This window comes from Hypanus sabinus, chromosome 12 (genome assembly GCF_030144855.1).
Source record: "Hypanus sabinus isolate sHypSab1 chromosome 12, sHypSab1.hap1, whole genome shotgun sequence".
In the NCBI taxonomy this organism is placed as follows: domain Eukaryota; kingdom Metazoa; phylum Chordata; class Chondrichthyes; order Myliobatiformes; family Dasyatidae; genus Hypanus; species Hypanus sabinus.
Genome location: NC_082717.1, coordinates 66,363,500 through 66,381,613, shown reverse-complemented (window position 1 = coordinate 66,381,613; position 18,114 = coordinate 66,363,500). Strand labels below are relative to the sequence as shown.

General features: G+C 40.1%; 1 long non-coding RNA gene across 8 annotated transcripts in view; it reads left to right on the top strand.

The window, feature by feature from the left end:
- LOC132402971 (uncharacterized) overlaps positions 1 to 18,114 on the top strand; it is a 35,585-nt gene that overhangs the window by 8,794 nt on the left and 8,677 nt on the right. For 5 of the 8 annotated variants that reach the window (XR_009515135.1, XR_009515141.1, XR_009515136.1 and 2 more), the window contains 2 exons: positions 5,635 to 5,960; positions 7,093 to 7,196. This is a non-coding gene — a long non-coding RNA (uncharacterized LOC132402971). Of the gene's footprint in view, positions 1 to 2,803; positions 2,960 to 5,634; positions 5,961 to 7,092; positions 7,197 to 15,911; positions 15,975 to 18,114 lie in introns of all 8 variants that reach the window. The other 3 variants (XR_009515140.1, XR_009515138.1, XR_009515137.1) reach the window with 2 other exon arrangements.

Sequence of the window (18,114 nt, the reverse complement as noted above, 5' to 3'; positions counted from 1 at the left end):
ACATTACTGCTTCCAAATCTTGTACCAGGGTGGCATGGTAGTATCGTTGTTAGTACACTGTTTAACAATACCAGCTTTCACCGATTGGGGCTCAATTCCTGCCGCAGCCTGTTAGGTGTCTGTACGTACCAAATGGGGTCCAATTCCTGTAGGAGTTTGCATGTTCTCCCCATGACAGCAAGTTTTTTTTCTGGATGCACTGCTTTCCTCCCACATTCCAAAGATATACAGTTAGGATTAGTAAGTTCTTGGCATGCCATGTTGGGTCTGGAAGCTTGGCCACACTTGTGTGGACTGCCCAGCTCAACTCTTGCTGATTTGATTTGATGGAGGAATGACCCGTCTCACTGTATGTTTTGAAGTACATCTGACAAATAGAGCTGCTTTTAAGATCTTAATCTCAGCAACATTCTAGGAGGCAGAAACTCATGTGGACCAGCAGAAGAAATATGGTGGCTGCAAGGACAGGTCATAGGCTGGACACTTGCAGCAAGTTATTCATTTCCTGATACTCTACACTTTCTGGATGAGTACACTTCCAACATTCAGGCCAAGTAATCCATGTGATTTTTTTTTACCCCAATCTGTCCTAATCATTCATTTCTTTCACCACTGGGCTATTGTAGCCGAGTTGTGTTTCATTGAGGAAATGTCCTGCAGTTGTTCATCTGGTTGTGCCAGGATGCTCAGATCCTGAAAAAATTAATAAATAAAAACAACATATTTTAATCACATTACTAAGAAATGCAATCTTTAATAACCCCCTTTAATCATCTCAAGTTCATTTTTAATGATATCTTAAAATACAGTAGGCCATACAGGAAAAGCCATTGAGTTCCACTCTCTCGACCTCTGAAGTCCGGGTCCAGTGGTACAAGTAGTTGTCACAGCTCGGGCCTTCCTTGGTTGCAATGACTTCTTCTGTGCCTTGTCGTGACCTTCGCTCTCCAGAGTTGTAGAACTGTCTTCTTAGCCGTTGGATCTCACTGTAGATCTCACCTGCCCGTTCTGCCAGAGCTGACTTTGCTAGGATAGACATGTCACTATCTCACCAGAGTATGAGGCTTGGTGGCTATCCTCACCTGGCTTTGCCCACCTGTCGAAGCAACGCTCCGGATATTGCCACTGTCGCAAGCAGACAGTTACTTGGAGCCACAAGTGAGAGCTGAGTGACCAAAGCTAACATTCTTTGTTCCTAACTCGTTGGAGTAGTGAAATTCTTTTATTTTTACTCCCAGCCATTCCTGGCATTTCCAAGCCTAAAGCTTGAAACAGCAGTGAGCAAAACGGTTCTGAATTGTCTTGCCAACTATCAGTGACAAGAATCACTGCTTTTTGAACACAAGCACACATAACTGATGCCATTTAAAAACTGTTTGCCCCAAGTACTGTGAAGTGTCTGATGGCCACATAAGCACATGTGACTGACACTAGCTAGAAACTGTTCGGCAAAAATTTCTTGCCCCAATTAAACTGTGTCCTAAATAAACAAAATAAATTCCACCTGCTTTCTCAATTAGTTTTTGTTCTTTAAGTGTTATCCTAAGTAAGCAGCTTCCCTGATTAATGTATTCAACTGAAGGAAAGGAAGAATCATTTTAAAGTTGAGTTTTGATGATCAACATTGATTTGGCTGCCCATATCTTTCTCCAAAGTAAAACTCAGAACTCATTTATCCTTGGGTGTTGAATGTATAATCCCCAATAAACCAGACATGAAAATTATGAGTCCTTAACCATGGGTGAGGTGCCAGAGGATTATTGCTCCATTGTTCAAGAAAGGTTTTCAGAATAAGCCAGGAAATTATAGACCAGTGAGCCTAATATCAGTAATGGCTAAATTCTTCACAGATATTCTAAGGGACAGGATATATAAATATTTAGATAGACAGGGCCTGAGTGGGATAGTCAACATGGTTTTGTGTGTGTTAGGTCGACCTACCAATCATAGAGTTTTTCTCAAATTGCCCTACCAGACACTGATACAACCAGTCAGGATACATCTGTAGAAGTTTGTTAGGGTGTTTGACGACAAGCCAAACCTCCTAAGAAAGTGAAGATGCTGGCATGCTTTCTTTATGTTTGCATTTATGTGTTAGGCCCAGGACAGGTCATCCAATATATTAATGCCCAGGAATTTAAAGCTGCTGACACTCCCAACCACCAATCCCAACCCCCTCCCCCCCCCGTGAAGACTGGTGTACATTTGCCATCTTTCCCCCTTCCTGAATCAACAATCAGTTTGTTAATTTTGCTGACATTGTGTGAGAGGTTGTTTGTGCAGGTAACCAATTTCACTTCAGTAGGCTGACTCATCGCTACCTGTCTTTATTCCAACACCAGTACTGACACTGGCGAAACTGAACATGGTATTGAGCTGGAGACTGAGAAGTGTTTTCTGTATTCAAACTAATTTGAAAACACCCCTGACAAAAAAGAAACCAGTTGGTCTAGTATTATTAGAATTTTGGGAGTGCCTTGAAAGAATGTTAAATAAACTGATATTACTGTACTCTTGATTGAACACCATAAGACAGTACACTTAAATATACAGACTTTCAGGTGTCCATTAATGATATCTTTAAAATGAATTAATACAGTTCTCAGCCAGGCTAAAACAACATTAGTTTGCAAATTACTCTGTAAGTCAAATATGGGTAATTTCATCATCATCCCATCAGTACTCATCAGCAAGCTTCAAAACAGAGGTCTCTGTACCTCCCTTAGCAACGGGTTTCTTTACTTCCTTATTTTGTCAGTGAGTATTGGAAATAACATCTCCTCCTCTTTGACAATCACCACAGATGCATCGCAACGACATGTCCTTAGGCCACTGTTACACCCTCAACACTCATAACGGTATTGCTGGGTACAGCTCAAATGCCATCTATAAATTCACTGATGTTGGCAGAATCTCAAATGGCAACACGGAGGCGTTCAGGAGCTAAACAGATCGGCTGGTGAGTGGTGTTGCAACAATAACTTTGCACTTGATATCAGCAAGACCAAGGAAATGATTGCGGACCAAGAAAGGGAAGTTGGGAGAACACAAACCAATCCTTATTTAGTGGGCAGCAATGGAAATGGAAAGGGTAAGCTGCCTCAAGTACCTGGGCATTAACATATCAGAGGATCAAACCTGGGCCCAACATATTGATGTGATCATGAAGATGGCACACCAGCAGCTATACTTCATGAGGAATTTGAGGAGATTTGGTATGTCACCAAAGACTCTAGACTCAGCCAGCTCCATCACGGGCACAAGCCTCCCCCCCCCCCCCCCCACCAACCACCTGTTGAGGTCATCTTCAAAAGGCAATGTCTCAAGAAGGCAGCATCCATCATTAAACATCCTCAGCACGCAGGAGATGTCAGGGAGGAGGTACAGGAGGCTGAAGACCCACACACAACATTTTAAGAACAGCTTCTTCCCTTCTGCCATTAGAATTTCGAGAGTCTCCTCTTGGCAGCCCATGGAGTAAGACGTGTGTTGGCATTACTTCTTCCTTTTACAACTTACTTTCCACTGTGAGTTTTGTTTAAACTTTGAAGATTTATTACTTTTAGTGAAGAATTTATGATTTAATTACGAGGATGGAACCCGAACTGGAATCGAATTAAGAGGTGGCAAAATTGTTTCCAAAGCTGAACAAACTAAGGAGACAGAGGAAGTCTCTACTTCAGAAAGAATGTTTTCTTTGATGCAAAATATTAACACCAAGACTGGAATGGTGGACACTAAGATTGATAAACTGACGAATGCTAATGAAAAGCTTTAGAAAACCATCTCTGCTGTCCAGGAATCTTTGAGGAATCCGGAATTTCAATATCAGATGCTTTAAAAGGACACTAATAGAATTGGAAGAGAACAGGAGACTGTGAATCAAGTGATTAAAGAACTAGAATTAAAGATCTCTACTATGGAAAAGAAATTGCTGAGGTTTCTTCGGAATTATTACGACCTAAGAAGAAAATGATTGATCTGGAAAGCAGAAATTGTAGGATGAATGTACGCATACTGGGTTTGTCTGAAAACATGGAAACCGGTGAGCCACTATAGTTTTTTATGTATATGTTATACTCACTTTTTCGTGAGATACTTGAAACTCCTCCGATGATAGATCGAGCTCACTGAATCCTCCACCCGAAGCCTTCGGTGGAGATGAAACCTCATCCGGTGATTTTATGTCTTCATTACTTTGCTACTAAAGAAGCAATTCTTCGAGATGCTAGGAAGCGGGGGAAGCTAATTTATAATGGAGTAGAGATTTGTATAGTTGAAGATTTTGCCCCAGAAGTATATGCAGAAAGAATTAAATATCAGGAAGTGATGGCTCAACTTTATAAGAAGAACTGTCGTCCCTCTTTGCGTTATCCAGCTCGTTTGAGAATATCCCCGCCTAACACTTGCCTAAAACAAGCGTTCCCCAGAAGAGGCTTGGAAATTTATAAAGAAGTTTAAGCCTGTCTTGCAAGCAACTTAAACACTTAATCCTTAGCTGGGAGTCATTTGTAGCGGGATCATTGAAAGTTCAATCTACGTTTTATGTCTGCCCAGACATCGTTTTGGCTGTTTTATTTTTTCCTTTAGGATTTGTAAGAGTTTAACACTAGCCGTAACATATTATTTGGCTGGATCTATCTTTTTTGAATATAATGATAAATTTTTATTAAATGAATTTAAGATGGCCGCTGTTAACTACGTTCTAATATCTGTTAGACATAATATCAAAATATTTGGAATTTGTTTATTTCTTTATGTATCTGTTGTTGAGTCTTCAGTCAGCAGTGTTAGCGTATAACTTTTTTAAAAAAAGAGTCTGCCTACTGGAGACAAGGGTTTAGGGATTTTAGTTTAGCATGTCGTCCAACTATTGGATGGTTTTTGGGCTTTGGGGGGAGAGGGGTGGGGCTATTAGTTTAGGCTTTCTCGACTGGGCAGTCCTGCGAGGTTTTCCTGTCAATCATGTTTTTTTTCTCTCTGATCAAATCCATAAATTGTTCTTCCCTGCAGGTTTGGTCTGTGCCAGCGCACTAACTTATTTTATAAAATTTTAAATTAAAGCCTTATTATGGATGTTAATAAAATTAATATAATCTCTTGGAACCTGAATGGCTTGAACCAACCTATTAACATTAGAAAGATCTTTAAGAAATTAAAAACACTCCAAGCTGATATTATTTTTGCACAAGAGACCCATATCCATAGGGAGGATGAAAACCATTTTTTTACATTTTCGAGGGGCTCTCAGTTTCACTTTTCATCAGTAACTAAAATTAGAGGGGTGTCTATTTTTATTAATTTTAAAATCCCTTTTGAACATTTTAAGACTTTTACTGATTCAATTAGAAGATACTTAATTGTTACTGGTTTGTTATGTGGTTAAAAGGTGGCTTTGGTGTGTGTGTGTGTGTGTGTGTGTGTGTGTGTGTGTGTGTGTGTGTGTGTGTGTGTGTGTGTGTGTGTGTGTGTGTGTGTGTGTGTGTGTGTGTGTGTGTGTGTGTGTGTATATGCACCTAATGTAGATAGCTCTGAATTTTTTAAGAGGTTATTTTTTGCGTTGTCGAATTTAAATGAATATAAGTTGACCATGGGCAGTGACTTTAACTGTTGTCTCAATCCTTCGATTGATAGGTCATCAACCAATCCGTGGCTTCCTAATAAGGCTGTGACCTGCATGAATTCTTTTTTACTAGAATATGGTTTGGTCAATATTTGAAGATTTCTCCATCCTAAAGATAAGGATTTTTCCTTTTTTTCACATGTACATCATAATTATTCAAGAATTGATTATTTTTTTGTTGGATACGCGATTGGTGCCTTTTGTTGCTGACTGTGCATATGATGCTATTGCATTATCAGATCATGTGCCCAAAAAACTAATACTGAAGTTCCCTGATAATATACGGAATGCATCTCAGTGGAGATTTAATGCTACACTGCTGCATGATTCAGCGTTTGTAAGTTTTATTAAAGAGCAAATTTAAATACAACTGAGGGTATGTCAAATTTGGTTATTTGGGATGCGATGAAATCTTTTCTTAGGGGACAGATAATCTTATATTCAGTAGCTTTAAGAAGGAAAACTAAAGCGGAGCTTTTAGTGATTACTAACAGGATTAAAGAACTGGATAAAGTTTATTCAGTAACACCTAGTGAAGGTCTATGTAAGGAAAAGGTGGAACTTCAAACAGCATGATCTGCTTTTGACTTTTCCCATTGAGTAGCAACTCTTGAAATCTAAAAGTCAATTTTTTATACATGGGGATAAGTCAGGTAAATTGCTGGCTGGTCAACTTAAAGCAATGATGGCTAGAAGGAATATTTTGAAAATACGAAGAACTGATAGAACTGACACGTCAGATTGTCAGGAAATTAATAAGGTATTTTTGGATTTTTACTTTAACCTTTACAAATCTGATTTTCCAGACACTTTTATTAATAGATTCGTGCAAGGATTGAATATACCCAAAACTTCTATTCAAGATATGAATACATTAGATGTACTATTAAATGAGAGGAAATAGCAAGGGCTATATCCTCTTTTCAATCAGCTAGAGCTCTGGGAACGGATGGATTTGCAGTAGAATTTTTTTTAAATTTGAAATACTTACACTTCATTTATGCCAAATTTTTACTGATTCTATATCCTCTGGGACCCTCCTGAAAACTTTCTATGAGGCATCAATTTCATTAATTCCCAGAAAATAAAAAGATTTATCTGAATGTGCCTCTTACAGACCAATTTCCTTATTAAATGTGGATCCTAAAATTATTTTTAAGATTTTGGCCAACAGGCTCGAGAATATTTTACCTAAGGTTATTTCTAAGGATCAAACTGGATTTATTAAGAATAGATATTTATTATTTAATATTCAGAGATTATTGAACATTATTCATTCCTCTCCATCTTAAGAATTCAAATGTGTTGTTTCCCTTGATGCAGAAAAAGCCTTTGGTAGAATAGTCTTATTTATTTGAGGTTTTAGAAAGATTTAATTTTGGTCCAGGTTTTATTTCCTGGATTAAGCTGATCTATCAAGCTCCTATGGTGGCAGTTATAACTAACAATCAAAAATCTCCTTATTTTAGGCTATACAGAGGTACCTGGCAGGGTTGTCCTCTTAGTTCGCTGTTGTTCAACCTGACTTTAGAACCTCTTGCTATTGCTCTTCAGGACTCCAACAATGTTCAAGGTATTAAGAGATGAGATAAAGTGCATAAGGTTTCATTGTATGCAGATGACTTGTTAGTTTATATTTCAGATCCTAAGAAATCCATTCCTTCTATGTTATCTATATTTTCTGAATTTAGTAGTTTTTCTGGATATAAATTAAATTTGCACAAAAGCGAGTTATTTCCTATCAATAACTACTTGAATCAATATGATCGAATTCCTTTTAGCATTGCTAAAAATAACTTTACTTATTTGGTACTAAAATTACCAAAAATTTTAAGGACCTGTATAAATATAACTTTCTTCTATTAATTGAATACATGCAACAAATACTTTCTAAATGGTCTCCTATGACATTATCATTAATTGGTCAAATTAATGCTATTAAAATGATAGTGTTACCGAAGTTCTGTATGTATTCCAAGCAATCCCTTCCTTTGTTCCTAAACTGTTTTTTGACAGAATAGACTCTAAAATTTTATCTTATATTTGGAATAATAAAAATCCTAGATTGAGTAAACCTCTATTGCAGAAATTAAAGAAGCATGGTGGTATGGCTTTGCCAAATTTTAGAATGTACTACTGGGCAATTAACATTTGATATATTTCATTTTGGATTCATTATTCAGACATACATGACTGTCCTTTATGGGTGGATTTGGAGAAAAACTCAGTGAAGCGGTATTTTTTGGCCTCTTCCTTTTTTGCTTTCTAAGATTAGTAGTCGAGACCTCCAATCCCATTATTAAGCATACATTAAGAATTTGGTTTCAGTTTCACAGATTTTTTGAGTTTAATAACTTTGTTCTTTCCAGTAAAATCCATCTTAATTATTTTTAAACCATCAATTTATGGTCAGACCTTTTTAATTTGGAAAACCAAAGGAATAACAACTTTTTTAGACTTGCTTATGGGGGATTGTTTAATGTCTTTCACTCAGTTAGTGGACAAATATGACTTATCTAATGCACACTTATTTAGATATTTACAAATTAGGACTTTTTTACATAGTTTACTTCCAAATTTTCCCTCTGCTTATTCACCCAATATGATAGATACTCTTTTTCAGGTTAAACCATTTCAAAAAGGACTGATAACCATAATTTATAAATGGTTATATTATCACCTGTATGGTTATATTATAAAGGTTTATTATCACCGGCATGTGACATGAAATTTGTTAACTTAGCAGCAGCAGTTCAATGCAATACATAATCTAAAAAATACATTCCTGAGCAGAACACACTAGTGAATATCTCTAACTGATGTTACGCCAATTGCAAATTTTCACAAAGCCGTTTGATGTTTGATCTGTTTCATACTGATCTTCCCCTGACATTAAGTGTGCTCCTAATGAAGCCTTGAATTGCATTGTGAAGGAGTTGTGTAAGAACACTCACCAGCCAGGACATCCCCTATCCCAAAACTACCATCAGGGAGGAGATACAAGAGCAGCTTCTTCCCCTCCACCATCAGGTATCTGAATGGTCCATGAACCCAGGAACAGTACCACACTATTCTGCTTTTGCCCTATTAAGTTTTGCAAGATTCCCCTCTAAGGACTGTGCCGACTGTGGTCTAAGGACTGTGACCTGTTCTGATGGGACGCGCTCTGCCTGAACCATACTGGGACTAGGGTTACATAATCACATAACTAAGGCTGTGGTATGGCTTTAAACTTAATAATAGAGGATAGGCTGAGCAGCTGCAAGGGTAAAAAGACTCTGATTTGAGGTCTGCAAGAAATAGGCCACGTGTGGCGTTCAAATTACAATGGAAGATAGAAAAGGCATTAAAAAATGTAATGTTAAGATAGTCATTGGGGATTTCAATATGCAGGTAGATTGGGAAAATTAGTTGGGTACTGGATCCCAAGAGGAGGAATTTGTAGAATTCCTACGTGATGGCTTTTTAGAATAGGTTGTGTTCGAGCTCACTAGAGAAAAGGCAATTCTGGATTTGATGTTGTGCAATGAACTAAATTGGATTAAGGACCCCAAGGTAAAGGAACCCTTAGGAGACAGCCATATGATGGAATTCACCCTGCAGTTTGAGAGAGAGAAGCCAAAATTGGACGTATTGGTATCACAGTTGAGTGAAGGTATCTACAGAGGCATGAGAGAGGAGCTGGCCAAAGTCGTTTAGAAGGGGTACAGCAGCATTGGCTGGAGTTTCTGGGAGTAATTCAGATGATGCAGGATCAGTTCAGCCCAAAATAGAAGCAGCATTCAAAAGGGAGGATGAGGGAAATCAAAGACAGCGTAAAAGCAAAAGAAGGGACATACAATAATGAAAATTAATGGTAAGCTTGAAGACTGGGAAGCTTTATAAGTCAACAGAAGGCAACTAAAATAGTAATCAGGAAATGATAAAATATGTAGGTAAGCTAGCCAATAATGTAAAAGGGGATGCCAAAAGAAATAGTAAAATAGAGGCAAGAGTGGACATCAGACTACCGGCAAGTGATGCTAGAGAGGTTGTAATGGCAAAGAAGTGGCAGATGAACTGAATAAATATTTTGTCAGTCACTGTGGAAGACACCAGCAACATGCTAGAAATCGAGAGTCGGGCAGAAGTGAGTGTAGCCAGTATTACAGAGGAGAAGGTGTGTGGGAAGCTGAAAGGTATGAAGGTAGTTCAATCACCTAGACTAGATGGACTACACCCCAGGGTTCTGAAGGAGATAGCTAAAGAGATTGTGAAGGTATTATTAATGATCTTTAAGGGATCACTAGATTTTGGATTGGTTCTGGAGGATTGAAAAATCACAGATGTCACTCTACTGTTTTAAGAAGAGAGGGAGGCAAAAGACAGGAAATTGTAGATCAATTGTAGACCAGTTATAGTATGTTTTTAAGGATGACGTTTCAGAGTACTTAGAGGATCATGATAAAATAGACCACAGTTAGCATAGTCCTTAGAGGGAAATCTTGGCCGTCAAATCTGTTTGCGTTTGTTGAGAACTAATAGGCAGGGTAGACAAAGGAGAGTCAGTGGATGTTGGGTTTCAGAAGGCCTTTGACAAGATGATGCACGTGACCCTGCAAAACAAAACAAGACTCTATCGTATATGAAAGGTATTAGCATGGTAAGTAGACGATGACTCGCAGAAGACTAAGATTGGGAATAAATGGGTCCTTTTTTGGAGCCAGTGATTAGTGGTGTTCTGCAGGGGTTTGTGCTGAGTCCGTTTCTTTTCACCTTATATGCTAATAATCTGGATTACGGAATAGATGGCTTTTTGGCCAATTTTGTGGATGATACAAAGATAGCTGGAGGAGCAGGTAGCGATGAGGAAGCAGGGATCCTGCAGAAGGGGTCCTTGGACAGGTGCGGAGAATGGGCAAAGGAGCAGCAGATAGAATACAGCATAGGGAGGTTTATGGTCATGCACTTTGGTAGAATGAATAAAGGTGTAGATATTTTCTAAATGGGGAATAAATTCATAAATTCAAAGTTCAAAGTAAATTTATTATCAAAAAATGTACCAAATACTACCTTGAGATTCATTTTCTTGCAGAATTTCAGAGTAAAACAAAGAGATACAATAGAATCAATGAAAAACAGACTGAAGAACAACCAATGTGCAAAAGAAGACAATCTTGGCAAATTAAATAAATAATACAGATAATATGAGTTGTAGAATCATTTAAACTGAGTCCGTAGGTTGTGGAGTCAGTTCAGAGTTGAGGTGACTGAAGTTATCCATGCTAGTTCACAAATCTGATGGTTGAATGTTCAAAGTAGATTTATTATCAAAGTAGATATATGTCACCATAAGTCACCTGAGATTCATTTTCTTGTGGGCATATTCAATAAATCTATAGAATATTAATCAATGAAAGACTGCCTAACTTGAGCATTCAACCAGAGTGCAGAAGATAACAAACTATGCAAATGCAAAAAGAAACAAATAATAACAAATAAATAAATAAATAATACACATTGAGAATGTGAGATAGAGTGTCCTGAAAAGTAAATCCATTAGTTGTGGGAATATTTCAGTAACGGTGCAAGTGAAATTGAGTGAAGTTATCTCCTTTGGTTCATAAGCCTGATGGATAAGGGGTAATAACTGTTACTGTTACTGAACCTGGTCCTCCACGACCTGGATCAACACATTGACATCATCTGGATGCTTGTGTGCTACAAGGACTCTCATCAGGCTTTGCCAACTCAGGGCCACCCATACTGGACCGGCTGTGGACAAGATGCCACATGAAGATCGATCCAACTCCAGCTCCTGAATGGACAGACTTGCATCTGCCCCTCCCGGGCCACACTTCAATTAGAGGTGTGAATGCCGTATGAAACAACAACTGAACCTGGTAGTGTGAGTCCTGAGGCTCCTGTACCTTCCTCCTGAAGGCAGTGGGATGTCCTTGATGATGGATGCTATTTTCCTGTGATAGCATTTCATGTAGATGTGCTCACTGGTGGTGAGGGCTTTACCTGTGATGAACTGGGCCATATCCACTACATTTTGTATGAAATTCCATTCAAGGGCATTGGTGTTTCCACACCACGCTGTGACGCACCCCAGTCTCCACTACACATCTATAGAAGTTTGTCAAAGTTTTAGATGTCATACCGTATCTCTGCCAACTCCTAAGGAAGTAGAGGTGCTGCACTGTTTTCTTTGTAATTGCATTAGATACAGGGCCCAGGACAGGTCATCCAAAGTTATAACACAGAAGAATTTAAAGGTGATGACCCTCTCCACCTCTGATCCTTCAATGAGAACTGGCTCATGTACCTCTGGTTTCCTTCTCCTGAAGTCAATAATCAGCTCATAGGTCTTGCTGCTATTAAGAGGTCATTATAATGGCAACACTCAGCCAGATTTGGAAACTCCCTCTTATATGCTGATTCATCTCCACCTTTGATTCAGCCTACAACAGTGGTGTCATCAGCAAATTTGAATATGGCATTGGAGCTGTGCTTAGCCACACAGTCCATCAGACCATAAAACACTGGAGCAGAATTATGCCATGCATCCCATCGAGTCTGCTCTGCCATTCCATCAATGCTGAACCTGGACCCCACTCAACCCTATACACCTGCCCTCTCATCATATCTTTTGATGTCTCGACTGATCAGGAAACGATCAACTTCTGCCTTAAATATACCCACGGACTTGGCCTCCACCACAGTCTGTGGCAGAGCATTCCACAAATTCATTACTCTCAGGCTAAAAAAATTCCTTTGTTCTAAAAGATCACCCCCCCAGTTTTGAAGCAGTGCCCTCTAGTTCTGGATACCCCTAACAGAGGAAACATCCTCTCCACATCCACCCTATCTTTTCCTTTCAACATTCGGTAGATTTCAATGAGATCTCCACGCATTCTTCTAAATTCCAGTGAGTACAGGCCCAAAGATGCCAAATGCTGCTCATATATTAACCCTTTCATTTCCAGAATCATTCTTGTGAACCTCCTTTGGACTCTCCCCAATGACAACAAATCCTTTCTGAGATATGGGGCCCAAAACTGTTGACAATGTTCCAAGTGTGGCCTGATAAATGTCTTATAAAGCCTCAGCATTACCTCCTTGCTTTTAATTCGGTTCCCCTTGAAATAAACGACAACGTTGTATTTGCCTTCTTTACCATAGACTCAACCTGTAAGTTAACCTTCTGGGAGTCTTGCACAAGGATGCCAAAGTCCCTCTGCATCTCTGATATTTGTACCTTCTTCCCATTTAGATAATAGTCACACTATTGTTCCTTTTACCAAAATGCATTATCATATATTTCCCAACACCAACTCCCATCTGCCACTTTTTTGCCTGTTCTTCCAATTTGTCTCAAGTCCTGCTGCAATCACATTGCTTCCTCAGCACTAACTACCCCTCCACCTATCTTCATATCATCCACAAACTTTGGCACAAAGCCATCAATTTTAATAACCAAACCAGTGACAAACAAAATGAAAGGTAACGGTCCCAATACTGACCCCTGAGGAACACCACTAGTCACTGGTAGCCAACCAGAAAAGGCTTTATTCCCATTCACTTCCTGCTGCCTGTCAGCCATTCCTCTATCCATGCCAGTATCGTTCCTGTAATTTCACAGGGTTTTATCTTGTTAAGCAGCCTCATGTGTGGCACCTTATCAAATGCCTTCTGAAAATCCAAGTAAATGACATCCACGGTCTCTCCTTTGTCCACCCTGCTTGTTACTTCCTCAAGGAACAGATTTGTCAGGCAAGATTTCCCTTTACAAAATCCATGCTGGCTTTGACTTACTTTATGATTAGTTTTCAAGTACCCCGAAACGTCATCCTTAATAAAAGACTCCAATATGTTCTCAGCTACTGAGGTTAGGCTAACTGGCCTATAATTTCCTTTTTTTTTGGCTTTCTCCCTTCTTAAAGAGTGGAGTGATACTTGCAATCTTCCAGTCCTCTGGGACCATGCCAGAATTATGTGATTCTTGAAAGATCATGACCAATGCATCCATTATCTCTTCAGCAACCTCTCTCAGGACTCGGGGATATAGTCGATCTGGTCCAGGTGACTTATTCAGTTTGCCTCACATTTTTACCTTTGTAATAGCAATGGCACTCACTCTTGCTCCCTTACACTCACGGACCTCTGGCACACTGCTACTGTCCTTCACTGTGAAGGCTGTTGCAAATTACCCATTTATTTCATCTGCCATTTCTTTGTCCCCCATTACTAACTCACTAGCAGCATTTTCCAGTGGTCCAATATCAATTTGCATCTCCCTTTTACTCTTTATATAACTGAAACAAATTTTTGTATCCTGTTTTATATTATTGGCTAGTTGGCCCTCATATTTCAACTCTTTTCTTCTCGTAGGCATTCAACAAATTTCCTCTCTTGCAATCTGACACCAACCTTTCCCAATCCCCTTGCATATTGAAGTCCCTCATTACAATTGTGTTATTACCCTTATCATATGAACCCCACATCTTGGCTACTATTTGGAGGCCTATCTATGATTCCTATAATGGTTTTTTTTTACCCTTGCTGTTTCTTAACTCCACCTACAAACATTCAAGATTCTCTGAACCTTTGCACCTCTTTCTAAAGATGTAATTCCATCTCTTACCAACAGAGCCACACCACCATCTATGCCTTCCTGCCTATCCTTTTGATACAAAGATAATCCTTTAATGTTAAGCTCTCAACTATGGCCTTCTTTCAGCCAGGACCCACAACATCATACCAATCTCTTTTTGTGCACACGTTTGTTCACCGTATTCCAAATGCTGCGTGCACTTAAGTACAGCACCTTCAGTCCTGCATTCCTCGCCCTTTTGAATTTTGCCTCTATGGTAGAATTTAACTCTTTGTTCTGTCTGCATTTGTACCCAATCATTGGCTTGTCCTTCCTTACATTCACGTTACGTCCATCATCTATTTGCAAACCAGCTGGCTCAGACTAAGCTCTAACATACTGATTCCCATCCTCCTGCTATATTAGTTTAAACCACTCCCAACAGCTTTAGCAAACCTGCCCACAAGCATATTGGTCTCCTCGGATTCAACTTCAAGCCGTCCCTTTTGAACAGGTCCCATCTGCCCCAGTAGAGGTCCCAATTATCCAGAAATATGAATCCCTGCCCCCGCTCCAATTCTTCAGCTACACATTTATCTGCCACCTGATTCTATTCTGTCCTCACTGTCGCGTGGCACAGGCAGCAATCCCAAGATTACTACTTTGAGGTCCTCCTTCTCAGCTTCCTTCCCAACTCCCTGTTTCTGTTTTCAGGACCTCCTCCCTTTTTCTACTTATGTCTTTGGTACCAATATGTACCACAGCTTCTGGCTGCTCACCCACCACAGGGCCAGACTCAGTGCCAGAGGCACGGCTGCTGTTGCTTCCCCCAGGTAGGTCCCCCCACAACACTACTCAAAATGGAGTACTTATTGTTGAGGGGGATGACCACAGGGGTGCTCTCCACAATCTTTCTCCCTTCCCTCTCCTGACAGTCACCCTTTTATCTGTCTCCTTGGGGTAACTACCTTCCTGTGGCTCCTGTCTATCTGTTCCCCACTTTCACCAACAAGCCAAAGGTCATCGAGCTGCATCTCCAGTTCCCTAACATGGTCTCTAAGGAGCTGCATCTCGACGCACCTGGTGCAGATCTGGCTATCGGAGAGGCTGGGAGTGTCCTGGAAATCGCACATCTGACACCGAGAGCAGGAAACTGGCTCTGTAGGCACATCCCCTATTCTCTCAATAGGTTCAATAGGTACACTTAATGTCAGAGGAATGTATACAACATACATCCTGAAATTCTTTTTAACTCTCAAGATTTAAATAAGAGATAAGGAATGAACTTACCTACTTAGCTTGCCTCCGTCTGTTCTCACTGAAGCCTTACTACTCCACCTCAGACTACTCCAACAATGACCGTTCAGCAAGGTGGTAGCTCACTTTTATAGAGGCTGGGTTTTTAGAGTTCTTCGCTGGACCTGCACAGGAATGCTTCTGTTGTGTCTCGCAGCACTGCGATCAACTTCAGCCATAAGTGTAAAGCATGTAGAGCAGGGGCCTGAGCAATGTGCACTTGTACCGAAGGAGACTGTGGAGATGTTGTTGCCAATCCAAACTGACTGGAGGTGAGGAAATTGAGCATCCTGTTGCTGAAGGGAGTAGTTAGGTCAAGGTCCTGGAGCTTATTGGTTAGTTTTGAGGGGATGATGGTGTTTGATGCTGAACTGTAATCAATAAAGAGCATCCTGATGTATCTTTGCCGTCCAGATGTACCAGGACTGAGTGAAAAAACAATGAAAGGCATCTGCTATGGACCAGTTGCTTCCGTAGGTAAGTTGGAGTGGATCTGAGTCGCTTCTCAGGCAGGAGTTGATATGTTTCATCACCAATCTCTCAAAACACTTCATCACTGTGGGTGCAAGCGCTACTGGATGATAATCATTGAGGCAGGCTACCACACTGTTCTTAGGCACTGGTATAATCGAAGCCAGCTTGCAGCAGGGGGGTACCTTAATCTGCTGAAGCAATAGGTGAACATATCTGTGAACATTCCAGCCAGTTGATCAGCACGGGTCTTCAGAACATGTTTGAAGGGTGGTAACTGTTCCTGAACCTGGTGGTGTGGATCCTGCCCAATGGCAACAAGGAGAAGAGGGCCTGGGTAGTGGGGTCACTCAAAGATGAATGCTGCTTTCTCGTCGCAGTGCTCCTTGTAAATGTGCTCAATGGTGTGGAGGGCTTTGCCAATGATGGACTGCCCCATATCCACCACTTTTTGTAAGCTTTTCTGTTCTTGGGCACTGGTGTTTCCATACCAGGACATGATGCAACCAGTCAAGATACTCTCCAGTGTGCATCTATATAACATGTCGAATCTTCAAAGGAAGCAGAGTCACCATGTGGAGGTGCCAAGGGACTTGGGAACCCTAGTGCAGGATTTCCTAAAGATCAACGTGCAGGTTGTGTCAGTAGGAAGGAAAGCAAATGCAATGTTAGCATTTACTTCAAGAGGGCTAGAATATAAAAGCAAGGATGTAATGCTGAGGCTTTTTAAGGCATTTGTCAGACCACATTGGGAGTACCGTGAGCAATTTTAGGCCCGAAATCTACGGAAGTATGTGCTGGTGTTGGAGAGTGTTTTGAGGGATTCATATGAATGATGCAAGGAATGAAAGGGTTAACGTATGAGGAGTGTTTTACTTCGTTCTGCCTGTAGATGCTGGACTTTAGAAAAACGAATGGGAACCGTATTAAAACCTGTGTAATTTTAAAAGGACTGGATAGAGTTGATGTGGAGAGGTTGTTTTTGACAGTGGGAGAGTCTAGGACCAGAGGGCACAGCCTCATAATAGAAAGACATCCTTTTGAATGGAGATGAGGTGTTATTTCTTTAGCCAGATTGTGGTGTATCTATGGAAATCATTGCCTCAGATATAGAGGCCAAGTCACTGGGTGTATTTAAAGTGGAGATTGATAGGTTCTTGATGAGTGGGGGCATCAAAGGTTATAGGGAAAAGACAGGGGAGTGGGACAAGAGGGGAAATAAGATTGAATGGCAGAGCAGACTTGATGTGCCGAAAGGCCCAATTTTGCTCTCATGTCCTATGGACTTAATTTAAAAAAAACAAGGATAATACACTGGAGTAGAGTTTTATTTATGTGGCCTGGTGCCAACTAGATGCCAGAGTATCAGCTCTCCTGCAATTTAGTTCCACTAAAATAAAGGAAAAGAGAACAGCAGTCGACAATATACTGGCAGCAGCTGAGTGCCGGTCTTCAAAATGCTAAACTGACAAGTGGATATAAGCATTGAACACATTCCACCAAGGGCTTAGATATTCAGCATAATCCTGAGATTTCTTCTATCACCTCTGACCCCTTATAACCACCACTGTCTTAGTGACTTGAGGTTTCCATTGACTTTTTGTAGCTCCCTGTTATCGGTCTCATTGGGATTTGTTTTTATTCTCTACTCTCCAGTAAAAATATGAACAGAAACAGAGCTTCTAAAATTATACTTTTCCTTGCTTTTTCTGGAGTAATGTTCTGATTTAAATCAAGAATTCACTTTGGAGAATCTTAGGTTCAAACTAATAGCCCCTAGCTCTGTGAGATATTATGTAGAATATTTCAGAAAGTAACCTTAAAGTAACAAAAATTATGATCACAGGCAATTTGATTGAACACCAAACCATGTATTAGGATAGCTGAAAGATATGTTTTAAGAAAGAGAAGGATGCATGAAGGCAGACCATGCAAGAATCAATAATCTTATGAAAAATCTTATAAAATCGTATGATTCTCCGGTATTGATTCGGATATAAGTTTTGCCCAAAGACAGCAGCAAAAATACCCCTGTTCTTCTAAGAAGTGGTCATGGGATCCTTTACAATGAGTCCAGTAGTGGTACAGACTCTCGGAAGCATCGACCCTAAATGGTATGTGCAGACTGGTTTCAAAAGCAGAGTAT